This window comes from Triticum dicoccoides, chromosome 4A (assembly GCF_002162155.2).
Source record: "Triticum dicoccoides isolate Atlit2015 ecotype Zavitan chromosome 4A, WEW_v2.0, whole genome shotgun sequence".
In the NCBI taxonomy this organism is placed as follows: domain Eukaryota; kingdom Viridiplantae; phylum Streptophyta; class Magnoliopsida; order Poales; family Poaceae; genus Triticum; species Triticum dicoccoides.
Window position 1 is genome coordinate 74,250,811 of NC_041386.1, and position 16,516 is coordinate 74,267,326.

A 16,516-nucleotide genomic window follows, 5' to 3' on the forward strand; every position below is an offset into this window, starting at 1 on the left:
CAATTGCTTGGCTTGTCATCGGGGTTGTGCATGATGGGAGCATTTTGTGTGACGAAAATGAAGCATGGCCAAATTACATGATTTTGTACGGATGAGCTTTCTTTGGCTATGTAACACCCCGGATGTAACTTACCATATTTGTACTCCGACTCTTGCCATTTCCGGCTTTAAGTTATGAGATTCCCTTCGTGGTTGGGTTTTTGTCTTCGTTTTGCATTTTTCATGTCATGCATTTCATATCATGTCATCATGTGCATCGCATTTGCATACGTGTTCGTCTCATGCATCCGAGCTTTTTCCCCGTTGTCCGTTTTGCAATCCGACCCTCCTACGTCCTCCAGCGTACCCCTTTTGTCTCTTTTCATGAGCGGGTGTTAAATGTTCTCGGAACAGACCAAGATTTGCCAAGCGGCCTTGGTACACCACCGGTAGACCGCCTGTCAAATTTCGTACCATTTGGAGTCCGTTTGATACTCCAACGGTTAGCCGGGTAACCGGAAAGTCCTCTTGTGTGTTGCAGCCCAACACCCATCAAACACGGCCCAATAACCCTTCCAAACCATCTCCATGTCCTCCGCCGTCGGATCAGGATCGCGTGGGCGAAAACTACACTCCATTTGGACACTCCTACCTCCTCCTACCTATATATATGTGATCCCCTCCAAAAATCTCGTAGTCTAACCCTAGCCCCGCTCCTCTCGCGCCAGCGGACACGTCCGCGTCTGCCGGACACGTCCGCTTCCTCCACCCACGCCTATTGCACACCGCCATGTGTCCCTGCCGCCACCTCGCCGCCGCCGGCCAGCTCGTCCTAGATCCGCCCCCCCCCTCCCCCGCGGCCCGTACGCCGAGACCCGCCGGGAGTCTCCGCCCCGGCCTCCCCAAGCCCACCGTCATCCCGCGATGTTCTTTGTCCTCGCTGGAGCTCGCCGGTCGCCGCCCTCCTCGCTGGAGCTCCGCACTGGCCGGATCCACCGCGGGGTGGATCAGATCCACCAGCACGACGAACCAAACAGCCGCCTCGTCCCGCACCACTCCATCCCGCTGGACCATCCGATCTTGTTTCTCGCGAGGTTGTTATTCCACTAAGTCCTTTTCCCCCCTCATGTTTTGATGCCCTGTTCATCATGCCATAACTCCATGACCGTAACTCCGTTTCATGCACATGAGATATAGAAATGTTCATTGGGAGATGCTCTTAATTTCATTCCATTGTGACATGCTTGTTTGAGTCCATCTTGATGCCCAAATCATTGTTGCAAGAGTGCTATAAATTATTAGGTGTTGTTACTTATCAGAGTATGAGGATTTGTCATTTTTGTCACATTTGTTGTGTGCATCATATGGGCATGAGCTCTACATGTGTTTTGGTCTATGCCATGTCATCTTTACAGGGGTGCTTGCCATGTATTTTTTGTGATCAAAGTGGTGACTAGCACAAGCATGCAAAGTAGCCTTCGTAATATTGATGATTTCAGGGACTTAGCATTCTGCTAAGTCCTTGTTCTACTGTTATTTTTATTCCATGCAAATTTGATGCTACAGTGAGATCCATGCTTGTTTTGAGTAACTTCAGTAAGGGTGTTTTGGACATATGGTTGTGATCTATCCATTCATGCCCCTGTTTGCATTTATGGAGTGCCCTAGCATGTCTTAATATTGCTCTACTTTTGCTATAAAATGTTCCTGGCAGATTGTTTACGTGTTAATCAATTTTGCCATGGTTGTTGCTAGTGGTCGTTGCATTCTATGAACTTGCTCTTGCCATGGTTAGCTTCACGAACATGTATTCTTGTTGATGCTATGCTTATTTTGTCATGCAATGCTTTGTGATGAGTGATTTGAGCTCGCAAAGATGCCTTCATAATTTTGTTTATGCCATGCTCTCTTTTCTGCTAAGTCTGAAACTGTTTATAATACTTGCTATGTTTACATGAGTGCCATCATATCTTCTGTGCCTTTTTGGCTCATGATCAGTAAGGGACTTTTGTTCTATGCATTTAGTAGATTCATGCCATGCCTTGTTTTGCTATGATATGTTCCTGTAGCATGTTGTTTGCTTGCTCTAAACATGACTTCCTGATGTCATTCATGGCATGCTAGTATTTTCACTAAGTCTGTGAAGCTGATATCTTTTGCACATTTGCCATGCTTGTTTGAACCTGTTCTTGTGTGATTTAGCCATAGCTCAATGTTCATGTTTTTTCAAGCATATTGAGTAGATCACTGCCATGTGCTTTGTTGCTATGTTGGGGTGCAGTAGAAGAGTAAAGGTGGTAATGGATCTTCCCACCCACCCAACACAGGCTGTCAGAACAAAGCTCAGTCTCAAGCTCCAAGGGCAAGTGCTCCTTATCACCGTCTGCTCTCAGAGGTTACTTGCAACAAGTGTCAGCAGAAATGGCACTATGCAAAGAAGTGCTTCAACCAAAGGCGCCTTCTGCCTCCTCCTCCGGTGAGATCTGCCAGCAATGCAGTGGTCAAGCAAAATCCCAAGCATGCTAAGGTCAACATGATGAACGCAGCTCAGGCATAGGATTCTTCAGAAGTGATCATGGGTGACCTTCCAGTTAACTCCATTCCTGCTAAAGTCTTATTTGATACTGGTGCATCGCATTCTTTCATGCCATTCCCATTTGCATCAGAGCACAATGTTGATACAGAGGTTTTGTCCAAAGTCATGCAAGTTGTTTCTCTGGGAAAGCTTATGACTTCTAGTTTGGTTTCTCCCGATGTCTCTGTCTAGTTTGGAGACTATAAATTCCTGTCCTCTCCAATTGTTCTTGGTGACTCTAATATTGATCTAATTCTCGGCATGGACTGGCTTTCTAAGCACAAGCTCAGCTTGATTGTGCTGCTAGGCAGATTCAATTGACACACTCTTCTGAGGATGTGATCATCTATGCTGCTCGTGACGAAACCATTCGTCTATTTTCTCTCCATGAGAAGGGTGAGTTGAATGCCATCTCTCAGATTCCAGTCGTTTGTGAATATCAAGACATCTTTCCAGGAGAGCTTCCAGGAATGCCTCCTCACCGGCCAGTTGAATTCGTCGTCGATCTTGAGCCTGGCACGAAACCTGTTTGCAAATGTCCTTACAGCTTGGACCAAAGGAATTGAAGAAACAACTTGATGAACAAGAGCGTCTAGGTCTGATCAGACCGAGTTCATCTCCATGGGGTTGTGGTGTTCTTTTGGTCAAGAAGAAGGATGGAACGGAACGACTCTGCGTCGACTACCTTCCATTGAACAAGAAGACAATAAAGAACAAGTACCCACTTCCCAACATGTTGGGGATATAGCTATCAGCAATGACCCGCCCAGGAGGGACTGGGTCAGCCCCAATGTTGGGTCACAAAGGAAGCCCAATAAACATTCAAGACGATAGTTTATTAAAGCTTATAGAAGGCCTAAGGCCTAGAGGCGGCTTAAGGCCCAATATTGTAAATCGTCGTATGTAAGGAAAGACTTATAAGGAAAGGCATGTAAAATAAGTCACCGAGCTGGACACGCTGTATGAGCCGGCCGGGACTCTGTAGGCCACCAGGCGTCAACCCGTGTATATAAGGGGATGACCCGGTGGCGACTTAGGGCAAGAAAGGAGAGATCGATAACCAAGCCGGCAGATTAGCCTCTTGGTGATCGAAACCCCAGCAATTCCAACACAACTAGACGTAGGCTTTTACCTTCATTGTAAGGGGCCGAACTAGTATAAAACCTCTCGTGTCCTTTGTCCCGATTAACCCTGTTAAGCTTCCTAGTTGCGATGGCCCTGCGACTAAGTCCTTTTGCTAGGACATCTGCCGTGACAATTCAACGACAGTTGGCGCCCACCGTGGGGCCAACGCATAGTGGATTTGAGTTCTTGAAGGGCAGCTTCGAAGGGCTCAAGGGATACGTTGTGGTCCGGATGACCAAGAGTCATCGCAGCAAGCTCTACATCGACGATGAAGGCTGGGACCCTGAGGCTGGCTCAATTGAGTATGGGTACCGGGTCCCCTTCGGCGGGATTCATGTCTTCATCGGCCGGATCAGCGAATCAGGCCCTGAGCCGGACATCTGCACCAACATCATCGAGACGGCTCAGCATGCGAGACCCGCCCAGGCTCGACCTGCCGTAAACCATGCTTTTGTGGGTTGCATCCATGGAGGTGAACACTCGGAAGGATCAGTGGATGGCAGTGAGACGGCCATTTGTTCGGATGCTACATCATGAACAGGCGAGACGGACTCGTTATATCAGCTACAGGATCGTATGCTTGGGGACTGTTCTGATGGTAGCAGTATTCCGGACCCCTTTGAGCCGCCAAATCAAGCTGGAGTCTTCATGGCAGGCACCCAGCCCGGGCAGAACTCCATAGCTGCGGCAGCGGCGGCCACCGGGTCGGCGGCGTCCGGGTCAGGAGACCCCGTGCGCTCCCCGGCTCAGATACTAATGGACCTCATGGATAAGCTGACGGTTCTGTTGACTGCCATGGTGGAGCCGGCGGATAAAGTTCAACATGATGCGGAAATGGCTCAGGTACGCGAAGAGATGGCACAGGCCAAGGAAAACTTAGCAGCTGAAGAGGTTAGGATGGCTGCGGAGCGGGCGGCTTTGGACGCTCGTGCTCAGCAGCTTCAAGCGGAGACTTTCCAGCTCTCGGTGGATCTGAACATGTCAAACGAGGTCATGAGGAGAAGGCATCAAAAAACTCAATCACGTCTACCTCTGACGCTTGATCCCAGGAACCTTTTCCATACACCTGGGGCCGGTCCAAGTAACCCGCCGGAAGCAAATTGGATAACGACACTCGGAGCACCGATTTAGCCGCGGACCATGGAACCACCTCACATGTATACCGCTCTGCCTCATTATGCGCCAACTTTGCCGGGTCACTTCTCCAATCCTTTGGAAAACCTCATCGCTGCGTCGGCTCGTTTGGCGGCTCTCTCGATGGAAGGTAACTCTCCGACAGCAGTCGAGACACGAAGGGTGAGGGAGCTTCTTCAGACAGCTCTGGCACAGCAGGATGCGTACTCTTACAGTCGAGACAGAATCCATTCAACCCCTTGCCCGAGCCGAAGCCCGAGCTATAGCAGGCATATGGACTCAGCTGAGATGTCAAGCAACGCTCAACGCCGCAACTAGCCATGCAGGCATGAACCGATGCAGGCAGGAGCCCTTAACTTAGCGGATCAGGAGAGGATTCGACAAGAGGCGGAGCGGGCGATTCAACTGGCAGCTGAGCAGGCGGCTCATCAGACTTTCCCAGCTTATCCAGCAACCTCTGTTGAGGCAGGAGTAGCCACAAGGACCGGAGGCATTCCTTGCTTGGTGCTGGCTATACGTAATGAGCGCTTACCTAAGGACTTCAAGGGGCCTCGTAAAGTGCCTAACTACACGGCCGATTTGCAACCTAGGGCATGGATTGAGAGTTATGAGATGGCAATGGAGCTTTTGGAGGTCAGCGATGCAGCAATGGCTAAGTATTTCACCATGATGTTGGATGGAACGGCTCGCACTTGGTTGAAAGGGTTGCCACCCAATTCCATCCGCTCATGGGCGGAGTTAAAGGCCCGGTTCATCCAAAACTTCAAAGACACATGTAAGCAACCTATGTCAATCGTGGACCTGACTAATTGTAAGCAGGAGGAAGGGGAATCCACAACCCATTGGGTGCGCTGGGTCAAGGAGATAATACATTCATCTGATAAGATGGATACTGGTTCGGCAGTCTTAATGTTGGAGAAAAATTGCCGTTTTGAACCTCTAAAACAGAAGCTGGGGCGGCTCAAGCGTGACTGCAATGACATGGGCCAGTTGATGGTGGCTCTGGTTAAGTATGTTCATTCAGATAATACCAAGGATCCCTTATCTGATGAGGAGAAAATAGGGAAGGGAAAGAAGAACGGCAACGGCAAGGGTCACCAGCATAACCCGGCAAATCAAGGAGGTAATAAACATAAGGCTAACGAATTTGTGGCTAACACCAATACACAGGGTAACAATCAACGGCGCAAGGGCAGGCAACCCCCTCGGTCAGGCGGGTCAGGTCCCACCCTCGAGCAACTATTGAATGAACCTTGCCCAAGACACGGCACACGGGAGAAGCCAGCAACCCATCTGTGGAAGGATTGTACGATCATGAAGGCATTTAAAAATTCAAACGCGTTTGACGGAGGTCACGGGCCTGGCGGCGGTTCAGGGGGAGGCGGCTTTCAGGGCCCGGGCGCCGGTTCAGGTGGAAGCGGTTTTCACGGTCAAGGCCATACAGGTAACCAGGGAAGTTACAATCAGCAATCTGGCCAAGGCAATCAGCAGCAACAGTCTGGATATCAGAGCAGCCCAAAGCAGTTGAATAGTGGGCAATACCATGTATTTACCACTAGTTTATGCAAGAGGTATCCGAAGCTTCATAAGAGGGCTATCAATGCTATTGAGCCGGCGATACCACGTTATTTGAGGTGGTCTGAACAACCTATTGTGTGGAGCAGAGAAGATCATCCTCCCCGGGTTGACAACCTGGGTCACTTAGCCTTGGTAGTGGCACCTCAGGTCGGTGGATATAAATTCACTAAAGTGCTTATGGATGGAGGTAGTAGCATCAACATCCTCTACTATGAGATGTTCCGTCGGATGGGGTTGACTGATAAGAGTCTTAAGCAATCCAACACTGTTTTTCACGGTGTTGTACCTGGCAAATCGGCATACCTAGTTGGCAAGATTGAGATGGAAGTAGCCTTTGGGGATGAATATGATTCCAGGGTGGAGAAGTTAACTTTTGAGGTGGTTAAGATCAAAATTCCATATCATGCTCTGTTTGGACGGCCGGCTTACGCCAAGTTCATGGCTCGGCCGTGTTATGTGTATCTACAGCTCAAGATGCCGGGTTATAAGGGCACCATTACGGTGCATGGAAGCCGGAAAATAGCCCTGGAGTGTGAAGAAGGAGATGTTGCGTATGCTGAGTCTGTTTGTGCAACAGAGGAGTTAAAATTTGATAAGGATAATGTTGACCCGGCAGACATGACGTCGTTAAAGAAGCCAACAATGGAGCATGAGCCGGTGATGAAATTCAAATCAGATGATGATACCAAGATGGTTGACCCGTCGACTCATCCAAGCACAGTGCCAACTTGGATCCAAAATAGGAAAGCGCGCTCATCGAGTTCATCCGTGAGAACCGGGACATCTTTGCATGGAAACCTTCTGATATGCCGGGTGTCCCGAGAGAACTCGCTGAGCACACTCTCAATATTGATCCAAAGTTTAAGCCGGTCAGATAGTTTCTCCGGCGGTTTAACGAGGAAAGGCGCAAGGCCATTGGAGAAAAGGTGGCCCTGCTCTTGGCGGTCGGGTTCATTGTGGAAGTTTTTCACCCAGAGTGGTTGGCCAACCCGGTGCTTGTACTCAAGAAGAACGGCACTTGGCGTATGTGTGTGGATTACACTGATTTAAACAAAGCTTGTCCAGCTGACCCTTTTGCTCTCCCTCGTATTGATTAGATCATTGATGCTACGGCAGGTTGCGTGCGTTTGAGTTTTTTGGATGCTTATTCAGGTTATCATCAGATCAAAATGGCAGTGAAGGACCAGGAGAAGACATCCTTCATCACTCCATTTGGAGCCTTCTGCTATGTGTATATGCCTTTCGGGCTTAAGAGTGCCCAGGCGACTTATCAATGGTGTATGCAGAATTTCCTTCACAATCAGATTGGGTGCGATTTTCATGCTTATGTGGATGATATAGTGGTGAAGTCCAGAAAAGAGGAAACCTTAGTAATAGATCTGAAGGAGACCTTTGATAACCTCCGGGTCTACAAGATTATGCTTAACCCGGCTACGTGTGTTTTTGGAGTTCCCGCTGGCAAACTCTTGGGTTTTTTGGTATCTAACAGAGGTATTGAAGCTAACCCGAAGAAAATTAAAGCAATCACCTCCCTAGCCAAACCGGTGTGCATCAATGGCGTTCAATGGCTGGCGGGTCATGTCGCTGCTTTGAGCCGGTTCATAAGCTGGTTAGGGGAGAAGGCGATGCCTTTGTATCAGATGATGAAAAAGACGGATGATTTCGTTTCGAGTGATGCTGCAAACTCTGCTTTTGAAGATCTGAAGAAACAACTTGCTGAGCCGCCAGTTCTTGCTGCTCCGGTTGAGAAAGAGTCGCTATTGTTATATGTAGCCGCTAACTCACGAGTTGTTAGTGTGGCGATTGTGGTGGAACACAAGGAGGCTGGCAAGGAACATCCGGTCCAACGGCCGGTTTACTACGTCAGTGAGGTGTTGATTGAGTCTAAACAAAGATATCCGCATTGGCAGAAACTCGTATATGGGGTGTTCATGGCAAGCCGGAAGCTCAAACATTACTTTCAGGGTCACCCAATCATTGTAGTTAGCTCTGCTCCATTGGGAGACATCATTGAAAATAGAGAAGCCACTGGACGAGTCGCATGGGTTGAAGTATGTACCACGTACTGCGATCAAGTCTCAAGCATTGGTTGACTTTATTAATGGTTGGACAGAACTGCAGATGCCAGAAGAGAAACCAGACAACACGTATTGGACGGTTCATTTTGATGGGTCTAGACAATTGGAAGGCTCGGGGGCTGGAGTTGTTTTAACTTCCCCTCGAGGTGACAAGTTTTGTTATGTGTTGCGACTGATGTTTCCTTGTACTAACAACACAGCAGAGTATGAAGCCTTGTTCCATGGTCTTCGAATGGCCAAAGAGATGAGTCTGAGCTGTGTCCGGTGTCTTGGCAATTCAGATCTGGTGGCTCAACAGGTGTCAGGCAAGTGGGATTCCAAGGACCCTCTCATGGCGGCTTATCACCATGAAGTTGATGTTGTGGCAGGAAATTTTAAAGGTTATCAGGTGGAACACATTGACCGTAAGAAGAACGAAGCAGACAATGCTTTAAGCCGGTTGGGATCTCAGCATAAGCCGGTGCCCCCTAACACCTTCTTGGATGTTTTGCATAACCCGTCTGTTAAGTTACCTACAGAAGAAGATCTGGCCGTTCCTGACCCGGAGGCACAATTGGTGGTGGCTCTTCACGTCATCCTAGATTGGACAGTCCCGTTCTTGGCTTACATGACCCTGGGCAAGTTGCCGGCGGATGAGACCCTGGCCCGACAGATAACCCGGCGGTCTAAGTCAATGACGATTTCAGACGGAGAATTATACCATCGCAGCGTCTCCGGAGCGTTTCGGCAGTGTGTATCACCTGAAGAAGGCCAAGAAATACTTCATGAGATCCATGAAGCCGATTGTGGTCATCACGCCGGGTCAAAATCTCTTGTGTCCAAAGCTTTTCTTCATGGCTTTTACTGGTTAACGGCTCATGCCGATGCAGGAGATCTGGTCAGTAGGTGTGATGGATGTCAAAAATTCGCACGACGAGCACATGTGCCATCTCAAGAGTTGCAGATGATTCTGATCACCTGGCCGTTTGCGGTCTGGGGGCTTGACATGGTTGGCCCTTTCAAAAGGTCTAAGGATAAAAAGACACATCTTTTAGTGGCAGTTGACAAATTCAAAAGTGGGTTGAGGCAGAGCCAGTGAGTAAGTGTGATGCAGCCACAGCGGTTCAGTTCATGAAAAAGGTGATTTTTCGTTTTGGTTTTCCACACAGCATTATCATTGACAATGGCACTAATCTGTCCCAAGGGGCTATGGAGGCGTTTTGTCAACGTGAGCATATCCGGCTTGATGTTTCTTCTGTAGCCCATCCTCAATCCAATGGTCAAGCTGAGAGAGCAAATCAGGAAATCTTAAAAGGTCTCAAACCCCGGCTTATGGTTCCCTTACAACGGACACCAGGTTGTTGGATAGAGGAGTTACCCTCGGTGCTGTGGAGTATTAACACCACCCCTAACAGATCTACGGGTTATACACCCTTCTTCATGGTTTATGGAGCGGAAGCAGTGCTGCCTAGTGACATCCATCATGACTCGCCTCGTGTGGCGGCTTATTTTGAAGCAAATAACGAACAAGCCAGATAGGATGCGCTTGACTTATTAGATGAGGAAAGAGACTTAGCAGCAGCTCGATCAGCAATTTATCTACAGGACCTGCGCCGCTATCACAGCCGCCGGGTTAAGTCCAGGACTTTTCAAGAAGGTGACCTGGTGCTCCGGCTCATCCAGGATCTGTCAGATGCACACAAGCTATCCCCGTGTTGGGAAGGACCCTTTGTGGTTAGTAAGAACTTAAACAACAGGTCGTATTACCTTATTGACGTTCGAGAGCACAAAGACTCACGTAAGTCGGAGGAGGAGACCCGCCGGCCGTGGAACATTGCTCAACTTCGGCCATACTACACCTAAGCCACCAGCTCTCATCATGTACATACCTTGACATTGTATATATCATGATAAGTAATAAAGCAGGACCTTTGTCCTTTTCCTTTTCAAAGATTTTAAATCTTTACTCTTTTTTACTATTTAAAATGACTATTAAGGAGCTGATCATATCCGAATCAAGTCTAACCTTTTTCGTCCAGCTATGATCGTATTCGAATCTAGCTGAAAATCTCAAGGTCACTTGGGGGCTTCCTGTTCAAACATAGGTCATATTCAAACCAAAGAGAACATAGCTGTCGTAACCCTCTTGATCGGCAAAAAGCCAAACTCACTAGGGGGCTTCTTGATCGTATCTGAATCATAGCTTAACCCCTTTTGGGTCCGACTTGGATCGTATTCGAATCAGGGTCGTTAAAAACCTCTCAAGGTCATTTGGGGGCTTCCTGTTCAAACATAGGTCGTATTTGAACCAATTAGAACATAGATGCCGGTACCCTTTTGATCGGCGCAATGCCAAAGCCACTAGGGGCTATTTGATCGTATTCGAATCTTAGCTTAACCCTTTTGGTCCGGTTTACTGATCGTATTCGAATCAGAAACCCCCAACCTTTCATTTCAAGGTTATTTATATTGTTTGCCACCTGGTATTTGTTTTATCGGTCTTTTATTGTCTCAATTTTAAACAATCAGCATGGTCTTTTCGCCGGCTTGACTATTTGACAATAAGCCGCCAAGGCATAAGAATCATCAGGTATTCAGAAGCAGTGACTTCTCAAAAAAGGACTGGATCGTTAGCCTCATCACCCGGGTCATATAAACAGGTGGTCCAGAGGTCGAAGATACATGTATGACTGTTGTTTATGAACAATTTCTTTATGTGTTACTCCAAGGTTATTTCAAGCCTGTTTTATCTTTACGTTTAGTTCTGCTTATCTACTATGATAGAACTTTTGGTCATGAACCGGGTCTTCTGACCTGTTCGGTGTTAAACCGCCAAGCAAGTATTTCCTTTTGTTACAGGAACAGAGTGGAAATATTACAAGGATAACCATGACTGTGATGCATATATTGAAATAAGAAAGCAAAGAGTCACACACGGCATTTTATGCACGATGGCATAGGCAAAATATGCAGTGTTTCAAAGCTAATTCTGTTACAAGGCTTCTTAAAGCCCACAAGGATGGTTCTCACTCTTCCCTCGCCGGTTCACCTCCTTCTATCAATTGAAAGCTGGGATTGGACCAATCAAAGCCGTTCACAGCAACGAACTCTGATTCATCGTCAATCAATTCAGTCGGATCAATATCTGGAGCGAAAGTGTGTTGACGAACTGGCGGGATAAGATATGTCACTTTGTAGGAAGGAGTTGCCATCTTCTTATTTTCCAAATCAAAACCCGGCTGGTATTTGTCAATATTAGTTTCGTCTCCAAGGATAGTAGCTTGAGGTCGAACTCCCCGTACGCAATCCATGAAGTCATCTTGCTCAAAGAGAGACCCGTCTTCCTTTATAGTCGGGTACCCCCTAGCTACGTCCACCGGGTCTAAGTCTGGCACCCAAGCCTTGGAGCGGCTCAGGGCAGTCAAAGCTCCGGCTCTGGCACATGATCGCTTGACTTCTTGGAACCTGGCGGGTAAGATCGACAGCTTTTTCAAGACATCACTGAGCCGGTTGGGTCCTTGATTGGCAGGAGAGATAGCGGCAAGTGCTTGTTGTGCGCCAATGTACAACTGCTCCACTAAGGTATAGACCGCCTTCAGTTTAGTCACGCTGTGTTGGTTCAGATTCTTGCTTCACGGGCCTCCACATATTTTGTACACAAATGGTCAGCTAACGGTTTATATTATGGGTCATCAGAAGGTACAAAAGATCAGTATAGATAACATACCAAAGATGGCGGAAACCATCTAAGACACCCGATCCTTTAATCCGGCCAGCTCCGTAGTAATCTCTTCGAGAGCTACTTCAGCTTTTTCGACGCGTTGTGTCAGCAGTGTTTTCTCTTCAGCCCAGGTTTTCTTCTTGGCGGTCAAGCTGGTTCTCAAATTCTCCATCTCAGCAAGACTTAATTCTAGCTTCGAGTCAGCAGACTTGATTTCTGCCTCCTGATCCACCAGCCGGGTCTTTGCATCAGTTAATTGCAAACTCAGTTCAAATAAGGCATTCTACAAAACATACACAGGTGTGTCAAGGTTTCAATTAAAGTTCAAGAGTCAAGATTCAAGTCTCAAGTACTTTGCACTGCAAAACCACTTGACACTTGGGGGCTAATGTATGCCAAAACAAATTCTTATGACTCTACTATACTTCAAGTCCCAAGTACTTTACAAAGTAACAACACTTGACACTTGGGGGCTAATGCATAATATTCAGAAAGTCTCTCAAGATTAAGCCGGATTGCAATATTTGTTGAGTTTGGTACAAGACAGTTATGAAATTAAAAGTACTGGCTCATTTATGATCAAATAAACCGGCCCTTGGGGACTACAGGTGAAGTTTATTCTACTTTCTTGGACTTCAGAAAAATCTAAAGGTAAAGCTTTTAGCCTATATCATCAGTCTACAGATCATTCAGGTTTTATGATAATCTATAGACTTGGGGGCTGGCAAAATATAAGTAAGCCAGAAAAACATACCTCATACTTCAGCTGTAACTGTTTGACCATCTTAATTTCCAACTCACGGTTGGAGTGCACATGGCTGAGATAGCCGGATAATATGTCATTCGCGTTCAGATGGCTGTAATGAGAAATATTAAAACGCACTTTCTGTCTCTCCAGTGCCTCTTGTTTAGCAGTATGACGGGCCAACACGATGGGATTCCCCAGTTCAACAAAGCGGCTTCCAGTGATCAGAACATCCTGGACAGACGATGATGGCGGGTTGGCCGAGCTGGCTGGTCCGGTAGCTGAAGGGTTAACGATGGTATCGTCAGCTGACAGCTCAGGAGGATCTAATTGAGTGTTGGCCGGCTCTTCTGGTGCTTCAGTATGAGGGGGAGAAGGTGGCATGGCCGGTTCAGATGCAAGGATTGACGGGTCTTCCACCGGTCTAGTCACCTTGGCCTTCTTGGACTTGGCTTGGCCACTAAGAAAGATGTTAAGGAAAAGTTAGTATAAAGAGGTAGTTTGAAAGACACGGAGGAAAGATGATTTCTTCCTTACCCAGGGGCAGTCTGAAAGGCCGGGAATTGAGTTTGAGCCGAGTCGCCAGAAGAGCGAGACACCTCCCGCGAAGACAAAAATAAAGTTAGTAATGCAAGGGAGAAGATCCATTAAGGAAGAGTAAAAGATGAAGAGATAAACCTCATTCGGACGTTTTTGAGGAGTTTGTTGAAGAACAAAAGGCGGTTCATCGTCGTTCCGGGCCTGACGGCGGCTCTCATGCTGCTGCTTTTTCAAAAGGAAATGAGGGTCTAGATAAGCCAAAGGGTGTGAAAACCTTACTTTCCGGGTTACGACTCAAAGTTTCTGTCTTGGCAAATGGGCTGAGTCGGAGGAAATAGTTACCTCTTCTTCCACGGCCTGACTGGCCCCCGTGTCATCCTGGTAATGATCGGTGTTAATAAGATTGTTAAAAAGCTGACCAAGGGAGTCAAGGGCTACCTCCGACTCAGAAGTATCATCATCAAGCTTCAACAGATCCTCAGTGGTGCTTTTCTTATTCTTCTTAGATCTCCCGGTTGTGTTCTTGGCGGTTATGGCGGCGGCTCTAGCCTTCTTGGTGGCTTCGTGGTCATACTTGGCTTTCCAGAAATCAGATTTATCCTATAAGCAAATAAGCAAGATGAAAGTTCGTGCAGGTATTTAAAACGGCTGAGAAAAATACAAAGAGGAAGAGATCAGAGTTTCTTTACCTCTAACACCGGTTTAAGCGTGCAGAAGGGGTTTAACCCGACTTTAGTGCAGTCTTCGTATTTGCCGTTCACCAGAAGAGTTGACATTGAAACAATATCTTCTTCAGTTAATTGAATGGAGCTGTGACGAAGAGAGTCATCTGGGCCTCCACCATATTCATACATCAATTTTGATCGGCGGCTTAGAGGGATGACCCGCCATGCAACCTAGCAACGAGTCAAGTCAACTCCGGTTAAGCCGTTCCCCAATAAAGCGTTAATCCTTTTAATGGATGGTATCAGCTTCTTGCGTTCGGCGGCCGTGAGTTTGTCAGGGAGTGCAAATTTGCAGTCAAGACGCTCTGCGCGATAACCCGGCAGTGGATGCTCATTTGCTGCTGAAGTGTCTTGACAATAGAACCAAGTCTGATTCCAGTCCTTGGGATGACTCGGCAAGACTATTAGGGGGAAGACGACGCCTTGTCGACACTGAATTGAGATACCTCCAAGTTCCAGGCTAGGGCCATTGGTGCACTCATTCTGGTGGTTCAGATAAAAAATACTCTCTAAAGAGTTCCACAGTCGGTTCTTCTTGAAGGTACACCTTGCAGAGAACTTGGAAGTTGCAAATATTGGATCTGGAATTAGGCCCAATGTCTTGAGGGTGGAGTTTGAAAAATGGAGGACATCTCTGAAGAACTTTGAGCCGGGTGGGGAAAAGCCACAGTTCATGTGATCAGAAAAGACGATAACTTCACCATCTTTTGGATTGGGACGTTCTTCCTTCGGGTCAGGCGCACGGTAGGACATAACATTCTTCCCTGGCAAAAAATCTATGGTAAAGAATTCCTTCAGATTGTCCTCAGTGACTGTTGAGGGAACCCAGTTGTAGACAGTCAGTGCTTTGGACGGCATGATGTTCAAAAGACGAACTGAAAAGAAAGCAACATACCGGCTTAATTCAATGATAATGATGAAAGTAAATGATGATGATATAGGGGAGTAATGGTGGCTTAAGTACGGGCTAATGTCATATAAGGAAAAGTAAGCCGGCACAATAAGCCGCCATGACTACAAATATTTGAGAAAGCAATTTCGGCTAAGTGTTGAGACAAACAAGTTTCCTAATTGTTGGATATTATTCCAGATCAAATGGCTATTCAAAATGGAAAAAAAATTCTAGACCTAAAAGTTTTGCACAGATGAGTTTATGAGTCCTAATGAGGCCTTTATAATAGGAAAAGGGATCTATCAGTGTCAAGAGTAGGTGCCAAACAGCTACCGTACAAACATATATCTCTTTTTGAATTAAGAAGAGGCTGCAGCGGAAGAACTACGCAGAACTGCAATGAACTACGAAGAACATGCGGAAAACCTAGAAAGTCCTAGTGCAGATCTGAGGAGCAAGAAGGGAAACGCTTACAGCCATAGATCCTCCGCGGAAAGTCACTGCTGTTTTCTAGACTGATTCTGGTCGATGCAGCAGCCAAGGTTGACGGAGGGGAGGTGCTCTCTGACGGTGACGGAGCTCGAGCAGCAGCGGAGGTCGCGAGAGGAGGAAGACGAAGAAGAGAGGAGAATGAGAAAGACCGGGTGCGTGCCTATTTATAAGGGGATAAGCGAACAGGCAGGCACGAAAATCGAGGAAGACCCGAATAAATGGTTATCCAGCTAAACGGACGCCTTGATTCTCGAAAAGCATTAAAGATGAAGATCTGTTCAGAGATGATGTCATAAAAGTTTTTTGTGTTTTCAAGAGATGACATCATGGCGGGTTACAAAAACTTCTACGAGGATAAGAAGATGGATTTTTGTTTAAGTGTTGAAGATTGACAAAGAACAAAGTTCAAAGTCAATCTGGGGCCTAATGTTGGGGATATAGCTATCAGCTATGACCCGCCCCAGGAGGAGCCGGGTCAGCCCCAAAAGCGGGTCACAAAGGAAGCCCAGTAAACATTCAAGACGATAGTTTATTAAAGCTTAGAGAAGGCCTAAGGCCTAGAGGCAGCTTAAGGCCCAATACTGTAAACTGTCGTATGTAAGGAAAGACTTGTAAGGGAAGGCATGTAAAAGAAGTCACTGAGCCGGACACACTGTATGAGCCGGCCGGGACTCTGTAGGCCACCAGGCATCAACCCATGTATATAAGGGGATGACCCGGTGGCGACTTAGGGCAAGAAAGGAGAGATCGATAACCAAGCCGGCGGATTAGCCTCTTGGTGATCGAAACCCCAGCAATTCCAACACAACTAGACATAGGCCGAACACACCTTCATCGTAAGTGGCCGAACTAGTATAAAACATCTCGTGTCCTTTGTCCTGATTAACCCCTTTAAGCTTCCTAGTTGCGATGGCCCTGCGACTAAGTCCTTTTGCTAGTACATTTGCCATGAC